Below are 10,000 nucleotides of genomic sequence, written 5' to 3'. Positions count from 1 at the left end.
TGCAGGAGCAGCAGCCAGCCTCCAGCAGCTGATGGCGGGGTGCAGGAGCAGCAGGCAGCCTCCAGCAGCTGATGGCGGGGTGGAGGAGCAGAAGCCAGCCTCCAGCAGCTGATGGCGGGGTGCAGGAGCTGCAGCCAGCGTCCAGCAGCTGATGGTGGGGTGGAGGAGCTGCAGCCAGCGTCCAGCAGCTGATGGTTGGGTGGAGGAGCAGCAGCCAGCCTCCAGCAGCCAGCCTCCAGCTAGTGATGGCGGGGTGGAGAAGCAGGCAGCCTCCATCAGCTGATGGCGGGGTGGAGGAGCAGAAGCCAGCCTCCAGCTGGTGATGGCGGGGTGCAGGAGCTGCAGGCAGCCTCCAGCAGCTGATGGCGGGGTGCAGGAGCTGCAGGCAGCCTCCAGCAGCTGATGGCGGGGTGGAGGAGCTGCAGCCAGCGTCCAGCAGCTGATGGTGGGGTGGAGGAGCTGCAGCCAGCGTCCAGCAGCTGATGGTTGGGTGGAGGAGCAGCAGCCAGCCTCCAGCAGCTGATGGCGGGGTGCAGGAGCAGCAGCCAGCCTCCAGCAGCTGATGGCGGGGTGGAGGAGCTGCAGCCAGCCTCCAGCAGCCAGCCTCCAGCTAGTGATGGCGGGGTGGAGAAGCAGGCAGCCTCCATCAGCTGATGGCGGGGTGGAGGAGCAGAAGCCAGCCTCCAGCTGGTGATGGCGGGGTGCAGGAGCTGCAGGCAGCCTCCAGCAGCTGATGGCGGGGTGGAGGAGCTGCAGCCAGCCTCCAGCAGCCAGCCTCCAGCTAGTGATGGCGGGGTGGAGAAGCAGGCAGCCTCCATCAGCTGATGGCGGGGTGGAGGAGCAGAAGCCAGCCTCCAGCAGCTGATGGCGGGGTGCAGGAGGTGCAGGCAGCCTCCAGCAGCTGATGGCGGGGTGCAGGAGCAGCAGGCAGCCTCCAGCAGCTGATGGCGGGGTGCAGGAGCTGCAACCAGCCTCCAGCTGGTGATGGCGGGGTGGAGGAGCTGCAGCCAGCCTCCAGCAGCCAGCCCCCAGCAGCTGATGGCGGGGTGGAGGAGCAGAAGCCAGCCTCCAGCAGCTGATGGTGGGGTGCAGGAGCTGCAGCCAGCCTCCAGCAGCCAGCCTCCAGCTGGTGATGGCGGGGTGGAGGAGCAGCAGCAGACAGCCTCCAGCAGCCAGCCAGCCTCCAGGAGCTGATGGCGGTGTGTGGGAGCAGCAGCCAGCCTCCAGCGTTCAGCCAGCATCCATCAGCTGATGGCGGTGTGAAGGAGCTGCAGCCAGCCTCCAGCAGGTCATGGTGGGGTGGAGGAGCAGCAGCCAGCCTCCAGCAGCTGATGGCGGGTTGCAGGAGCTGCAGCCAGCCTCCAGCAAATGATGGCGGGGTGCAGGAGCTGCAGGCAGCCTCCAGCAGCTGATGGCGGGGTGCAGGAGCAGCAGGCAGCCTCCAGCTGCTGATGACGGGGTGCAGGAGCTGCAACCAGCCTCCAGCTGGTGATGGTGGGGTGGAGGAGCTGCAGCCAGCCTCGAACAGCTGATGGCAGGGTGCAGGAGCAGCAGCCAGCCTCCAGCAGCTGATGGCGGGGCGCAGGAGCTGCAGGCAGCCTCCAGCAGCTGATGGCGGGGTGCAGGAGCAGCAGCCAGCCTCCAGCTGGTGATGGCGGGGTGAAGGAGCTGCAGCCAGCCACCAGCAGCTGATGGCGGGGTGAAGGAGCTGCAGCCAGCCACCAGCAGCTGATGGCGGGGTGGAGGAGCTGCAGCCAGCGTCCAGCAGCTGATGGTTGGGTGGTGGAGGAGCAGCAGCCAGCCTCCAGCAGCTGATGGCGGGGTGCAGGAGCAGCAGCCAGCGTCCAGCAGCTGATGGTTGGGTGGAGGAGCAGCAGCCAGCCTCCAGCAGCTGCTGGCGGGGTGCAGGAGCAGCAGCCAGCCTCCAGCAGCTGATGGCGGGGTGCAGGAGCTGCAGGCAGCCTCCAGCAGCTGATGGCGGTGTGCAGGAGCTGCAGCCAGCCTCCAGCAGCTGATGGCGGGGTGCAGGGGCTGCAGGCAGCCTCCAGCAGCTGATGGCGGGGTGCAGGAGCTGCAACCAGCCTCCAGCTGGTGATGGCGGGGTGGAGGAGCAGCAGCCAGCCTCCAGCAGCCAGCCTCCAGCTGCTGATGGCGGGGTGGAGGAACAGAAGCCTCCAGCAGCTGATGGCAGGGTGCAGGAGCAGCAGCCAGCCTCCAGCTGGTGATGGCGGGGTGGAGGAGCTGAAACCTGGGTCGGACCTGGTCTGCAGCAGGGCCCATTACCACTCAGAAGCTGATGGCAGTGTGTGTTTAGGTCCCTGCGGGGTGGATGAGCTGAAACCTGGGTCAGACTTGGTGTGCAGCAGGGCTCAGCACCCTCCAGAAGCCGATGACAGTGTGTCTTTAACTCCCTGCCTGGTGGGAGAGCTGAAAGCTGGGTCGGACCTGGTCTTTAGCAGAGCTCAGCAGCCTCCAGAAGCTGATGGCAGTGTGTGTTTCATCCCCTGCGGGGTGGGAGAGCTGAAACGTGGGTCGGACCTGGTCTGCAGCAGGGCCCATCACCATCCAGAAGCTACGGCGTGTGTGTTAAGTCCTTGCGGGGTGGGAGAGCCATAACCTGGGTCGGACCTGGTCTGCAGCAGAGCTCAGCAGCCTCCAGAACCTGATGGCAGTGTGTCTTTAATCCACTGCGGGGTGCAGGAGCTGAAACCTGGTCGGACCTGGTCTGCAGCAGGGCTCAGCAGCCAGCAGAAGGTGACGGCAGTGTGTGTTTAGTTCCCTGCGGGGTGCAGGAGCTGAAACCTGGTCGGACCTGGTCTGCAGCAGAGCTCAGCAGCCAGCAGAAGGTGATGGCAGTGTGTGTTTAAGTCCTGCCTGGTGGGAGAGCTGAAACCTGGGTCGGACCTGGTCTATAGAAGAGCTCAGCAGCCTCCAGAAGCTGATGGCAGTGTGTGTGTTTTGGTCCCTGCGGGGTGCAGGAGCAGGAACCCGGGTCGGACCTGGTCTATAGCGGAGCTCAGCAGCCTCCAGCAGCTGATGGCAGTGTGTGTTTAATTCCCTGCCTGGTGGGAGAGCTGTAACCCGGGTCGGACTTGGTCTGCAGCAGGGCCCATCACCATCCAGAAGCTGATGGCAGTGTGTCTTTAATTTCCTGCGGGGTGGAGGAGCAGAAACCTGGTCGGACCTGGTCTATAGCAGAGCTCAGCAGCCTCCAGAAGCTGATGGCAGTGTGTGTTCAAGTCCCTGCGGGTGGGAGAGCTGAAACCTGGGTCGGACCTGGTCTATAGAAGAGCTCAGCAGCCTCCAGCAGCTGATGGCAGTGTGTGTTTAAGTCCCTGCGGGTGGGAGAGCTATATCCCGGGTCGGACCTGGTCTATAGCAGAGCTCAGCAGCCTCCAGCAGCTGATGGCAGTGTGTGTTAAGTCCCTGCGGGGTGGGAGAGCTGAAACTCGGTCGGACCTGGTCTATGGCAGAGCTCAGCAGCCTCCAGAAGCTGATGGCAGCGTGCCTCTAAGTCCCTGCCTGGTGGGAGAGCTGAAACCTGGGTCGGACATGGTCTGCAGCAGGGCTCGGCAGCCTCCAGCAGCTGATGGCAGTGTGTCTTTAAGTCCCTGCCTGGTGGGAGAGCTGAAACCTGGGTCGGACCTGGTCTATAGCAGAGCTCAGCAGCCTCCAGCAGCTGATGGCAGTGTGTGTTTAAGTCCCTGCCTGGTGTGAGAGCTGAACCTGGGTCGGACCTGGTCTATAGAAGAGCTCAGCAGCCTCCAGCAGCTGATGGCAGTGTGTCTTTAAGTCACTGCCTGGTGGGAGAGCTGAAACCTGGGTCGGACCTGGTCTATAGTAGAGCTCAGCAGCCTCCAGCAGCTGATTGCAGTGTGTGTTTAAGTCCCTGCCTGGTGGAGAGCTGATATCCGGGTCGGACCTGGTCCACAGCAGGGCCCATCACCCTCCAGAAGCTGGTGGCAGTGTGTGTTTAAGTCCCTGCGGGGTGCAGGAGCAGAAACCTGGGTGGGACCTGGTCTGCAGCAGAGCCTCGGCAGCCTCCAGCAGCTGATGGCAGTGAGTGTTTAAGTCCCTGCGGGGTGGGAGAGCTATATCCCGGGTCAGACCTGGTCTAAAGCAGGGCCCATCACCCTCCAGAAGCTGGTGGCAGTGTGTGTTTAAGTCCCGGCGGGGTGGAGGAGCAGAAACCTGGGTCGGACCCGGTCTACAGCAGAGCTCAGCAGCCCCCAGAAGCTGATGGCAGTGTGTGTGTGTGTGTGTGTGTTTAAGTCTCTGCCTGGTTGGAGAGCCGATACCTGGGTCGGACCTGGTCTGCAGCAGGGCTCAGCAGCCTCCAGAAGCTGATGGCAGTGTGTCTTTCATTCCCTGCGGGGTGCAGGAGCAGAAACCTGGGTCGGACCTGGTCTATAGCGGAGCTCAGCAGCCTCCAGCAGCTGATGGCAGTGTGTGTGTTAAAGACCCTGCGGGGTGGGAGAGCTGAAACCTGGGTCGGACCTGGTCTGCAGCAGGGCTCAGCAGCCCCCAGAAGCTGATGGCTGTGTGTGTTTAAGTCCCTGCGGGGTGGGAGAGCTGAAACCTGGGTCGGACCTGGCCCGCAGCAGGGCCCATCACCCTCCAGAAGCTGATGGCGTGTGGGTTTAAGTCCCTGCGGGGTTGAGGAGCTGAAACCTGGGTCGGACCTGGTCTGCAGCAGGGCCCATCACCATCCAGAAGCTGATGGCTGTGTGTGTTTAAGTCCCAGGGGGTGGGAGAGCCATAACCTGGGTCGGACCTGGTCTGCAGCAGGGCTCAGCAGCCTCCAGTTGCAGATGGCAGTGTGTGTTTAGTTCCCTGCGGGGTGCAGGAGCTGAAACCTGGGTCGGACCTGGTCTATAGCAGAGCTCAGCAGCCTCCAGAAGCTGATGGCAGTGTGTCTTCAATTCCTGCGGGGTGCAGGAGCTGATACCTGGGTCGGACCTGGTCTGCAGCAGGGCCCATCACCATCCAGACGCTGATGGCAGTGTGTGTTTAAGTCCTAGTGGGCTGCAGGAGCTGAAACCTGGGTCGGACCTGCTCTATAGTAGAGCTCAGCAGCCTCCAGAAGCTGATGGCAGTGTGTCTTTAAGTCCCTGCGGGGTGGGATAGCTGAAACCTGGGTCGGACCTGGTCTGCAGCAGGGCCCATCACCATCCAGACGCTGATGGCAGTGTGTGTTTAAGTCCTAGTGGGCTGCAGGAGCTGAAACCTGGGTCGGACCTGCTCTATAGTAGAGCTCAGCAGCCTCCAGAAGCTGATGGCAGTGTGTCTTTAAGTCCCTGCGGGGTGGGATAGCTGAAACCTGGGTCGGACCTGGTCTGCAGCAGGGCCCATCACCCTCCAGAAGCTGTTGGCAGTGTGGTCTTCCATTCCTAGTGGGCAGGGGAGCAAAGACCTGGGCAGAGGAGCGCCTGTCTGCATCCGATCCGGCCCCTCAGCAGCCGCCGTGAGCTTAGAGAACCCCCCCCCCCAGCGGGCTCCAGGAACCGGCCCTGCGTCGGACCCAGCTCAGTAAGGCCCCCCTCGGGCCCTGCAGCAGGTGGCCCCGTCTATGCAGTCGAAAACCCCGCGAAAAACGGTGTAGAAACGCCCGAGAGGCGTGGTGCGGTTCCCCCGGCCGGTACCGGGTCCGGACCGGTCCGGAAGTCCACCCAGAACACTGCCTGGGGCTTCTGGGCGGCTCCCCAGGCGCAGGCAGTCGAAAACCGCGTGAAAATCGGTTCAGAATTGACAAAACGGCGACCTCGTCGCTCCAAAAACTAAGTCCAAACTAAGCCTTTCGCTTATCGCTTAACGCTTAAGGCGGTCGGCCTTATGGCCAGTAAATGAAAAGTGCCTGCGCCCCTGGAGGTTTTGGAAGGTGCGAGCGATGACCATGCTCGGGTTAGTAGGTGAGGCCATCGGAAAACCAGCGTGAGTTGGCGGGTTTGGGTGGCAATCTATTCCAGGCAGAGTCGACTATCTCTGGCAATCAATTTTGGGATTTTTCCGGCTCTGGTTCTGGGAGAAAAGAGAAACGCAGGGGCAAAGTGCACGGAGCCGCGGCCGATTTTGGTGGCCTGTCCTGGGCACAAAGTCTGAGGAGTGTGGGCCTGGTTCTCCGAAAAATACCAGTCTGCTGGAGCTCACTCCATGGCTCCAGGGGGCACGGCACACCCCCCGGTAGCCGACCAAAGTGCTCTACTCGGGCCAGACTCGGACCCACGACCCGGGGTGAGAACCACAACTACTGGTCATCCTTTTGACCTCCAGGGGGCGCGGCAGAGCCTCCCCAGTCCGACGCAAGTGCCCCACTTGGGCCATACTCAGACCCACGGCCCGGGGGCGAGAACCACAACTACTGGTCATCCTTTTGACCTCCAGGGGGCCCGGCACAGCCTCCCTAGACCGACACAAGTGCTCCACTTGGGCTGTACTCTGACCCAAGTCCCGGTGCGAGAACCACAACTACTGGTCATCCTTTAGACTCCAGGGGCCCGGCACAGCCTCCCTAGGCCGACACAAGTGCTCCACTTGGCTATACTCTGACCCAAGTCCCGGGGCGAGAACCACAACTACTGGTCATCCTTTTGACCTCATGGTCATCCTTTAGATCTCCAGGGGCCCGGCACTGCCTCCCTAGGCCGGACACAAGTGCTCCACTTGGGCTATACTCTGACCCAAGTCCCGGGGCGAGAACCACAACTACTGGTCATCCTTTAGACCTCCAGGGGGCACGGCACACCCCCCGGTAGCCCGACCAAAGTGCTCTACTCGGGCCAGACTCGGACCCACGACCCGGGGTGAGAACCACAACTACTGGTCATCCTTTAGACCTCCAGGGGCCCGGCACAGCCTCCCTAGTCCGACACAAGGGCTCCACTTGGGCTATACTCTGACCCAAGTCCCGGGGCGAGAACCACAACTACTGGTCATCCTTTAGACCTCCAGGGGGACCGGCACAGCCTCCCTAGACCGACACAAGTGCACCACTTGGGCCATACTCTGACCCAAGTCCCGGGGCGAGAACCACACTACTGGTCATCCTTTTGACCTCATGGTCATCCTTTAGACCTCAAGGGGGCACGGCAGAGCCTCCCTAGTCCGACACAAGTGTCCCACTTGGGCTATACTATGACCCAAGTCCCGGGGCGAGAACCACAACTACTGGTCATCCTTTAGACCTCAAGGGGGCACGGCAGAGCCTCCCTAGTCCGACACAAGTGTCCCACTTGGGCCATACTCAGACCCACGGCCCGGGGCGAGAACCACAACTACTGGTCATCCTTTAGACCTCCAGGGGGCCCGGGCACAGCCTCCCTAGTCCGACGCAAGTGCTCCACTTGGGCTGTACTCTGACCCAAGTCCCGGGCGAGAACCACAACTAATGGTCATCCTTTAGACCTCCAGGGGGCACGGCACAGCCTCCCTAGTCCGACACAAGTGCTCCACTTGGGCTATACTCTGACCCAAGTCCCGGGGGCGAGAACCACAACTACTGTTCATCCTTTAGACCTCCAGGGGGCACGGCAGAGCCTCCCTAGTCCGACACAAGTGTCCCACTTGGGCTATTCTCTGACCCAAGTCCCGGGGCGAGAACCACAACTACTGGTCATCCTTTAGACCTCCAGGGGGCACGACACAGCCTCCCTAGTCCGACCCAAGTGCTCCACTTGGGCTATACTATGACCCAAGTCCCGGGCGAGAACCACAACTACTGGTCATCCTTTAGACCTCCAGGGGGCACGGCACAGCCTCCCTAGTCCGACACAAGTGCTCCACTTGGCTATACTCTGACCCAAGTCCCGGGGCGAGAACCACAACTACTGGTCATCCTTTAGACCTCCAGGGGGCACGGCACAGCCTCCTAGTCCGACACAAGTGCTCCACTTGGGCTATACTCTGACCCAAGTCCCCGGGGCCGAGAACCACAACTACTGGTCATCCTTTTGACCTCATGGTCATCCTTTAGACCTCCAGGGGGCCCGGCACAGCCTCCTAGGCCGACACAAGTGCTCCACTTGGGCTATACTCTGACCCAAGTCCCCGGGGCGAGAACCACAACTACTGGTCATCCTTTAGACCTCCAGGGGGCACGGCACAGCCTCCCTAGTCCGACACAAGTGCTCCACTTGGGCTATACTCTGACCCAAGTCCCGGGGCGAGAACCACAACTACTGGTCATCCTTTTGACCTCATGGTCATCTTTAGACCTCCAGGGGCCCGGCACAGCCTCCCTAGACCGACACAAGTGCTCCACTTGGGCTGTACTCTGACCCAAGTCCCGGTGCGAGAACCACAACTACTGGTTCATCCTTTAGACCTCCAGGGGGCCCGGCACAGCCTCCCTAGGCCGACACAAGTGCTCCACTTGGGCTATACTCTGACCCAAGTCCCGGGCGAGAACCACAACTACTGGTCATCCTTTTGACCTCATGGTCATCCTTTAGATCTCCAGGGGCCCGCACAGCCTCCCTAGGCCGACACAAGTGCTCCACTTGGGCTATACTCTGACCCAAGTCCTCGGGGCGAGAACCACAACTACTGGTCATCCTTTAGCCTCCAGGGGGCACGGCACACCCCCGGTAGCCGACCAAAGTGCTCTACTCGGGCCAGACTCGGACCCACGACCCGGGGTGAGAACCACAACTACTGGTCATCCTTTAGACCTCCAGGGGCCCGGCACAGCCTCCCTAGTCCGACACAAGTGCTCCACTTGGGCTATACTCTGACCCAAGTCCAGGGGCGAGAACCACAACTACTGGTCATCCTTTAGACCTCCAGGGGACCGGCACAGCCTCCCTAGACCGACACAAGTGCACCACTTGGCCATACTCTGACCCAAGTCCCGGGGCGAGAACCACAACTAATGGTCATCCTTTTGACCTCATGGTCATCCTTTAGACCTCCAAGGGGCACGGCAGAGCCTCCCTAGTCCGACACAAGTGTCCCACTTGGGCTATACTATGACCCAAGTCCCGGGGCGAGAACCACAACTACTGGTCATCTTTAGACCTCAAGGGGCACGGCAGAGCCTCCCTAGTCCGACACAAGTGTCCCACTTGGGCCATACTCAGACCCACGGCCCGGGGCGAGAACCACAACTACTGGTCATCCTTTAGACCTCCAGGGGGCCCGGCACAGCCTCCCTAGTCCGACGCAAGTGCTCCACTTGGGCTGTACTCTGACCCAAGTCCCGGGGCGAGAACCACAACTAATGGTCATCCTTTAGACCTCCAGGGGCACGGCACAGCCTCCCTAGTCCGACACAAGTGCTCCACTTGGGCTATACTCTGACCCAAGTCCCGGGGGCGAGAACCACAACTACTGGTCATCCTTTAGACCTCCAGGGGCACGGCAGAGCCTCCCTAGTCCGACACAAGTGTCCCACTTGGGCTAGTCTCTGGACCCAAGTCCGGGGCGAGAACCACAACTACTGGTCATCCTTTAGACCTCCAGGGCACGACACAGCCTCCTAGTCCGACCCAAGTGCTCCACTTGGGCTATACTATGACCCAAGTCCCGGGGCGAGAACCACAACTACTGTCATCCTTTAGACCTCCAGGGGCACGGCAGAGCCTCCCTAGTCGACACAAGTGTCCCACTTGGGCTATTCTCTGACCCAAGTCCCGGGGCGAGAACCACAACTACTGGTCATCCTTTAGACCTCCAGGGGGCACGACACAGCCTCCCTAGTCCGACCCAAGTGCTCCACTTGGCTATACTATGACCCCAAGTCCCGGGGCGAGAACCCACAACTACTGGTCATCCCTTTAGACCTCCAGGGGGCACGGCACAGCCTCCCTAGTCGACACAAGTGCTCCACTTGGGCTATACTCTGACCCAAGTCCCGGGGCGAGAACCACAACTACTGGTCATCCTTTAGACCTCCAGGGGGCACGGCACAGCCTCCCTAGTCCGACACAAGTGCTCCACTTGGGCTATACTCTGACCCAAGTCCGGGGCGAGAACCACAACTACTGGTCATCCTTTTGACCTCATG

The sequence above is a fragment of the Nothobranchius furzeri genome, unplaced genomic scaffold (assembly GCF_043380555.1).
Source record: "Nothobranchius furzeri strain GRZ-AD unplaced genomic scaffold, NfurGRZ-RIMD1 Scf150, whole genome shotgun sequence".
In the NCBI taxonomy this organism is placed as follows: domain Eukaryota; kingdom Metazoa; phylum Chordata; class Actinopteri; order Cyprinodontiformes; family Nothobranchiidae; genus Nothobranchius; species Nothobranchius furzeri.
Note: the sequence above shows the minus strand (reverse complement) of the source record.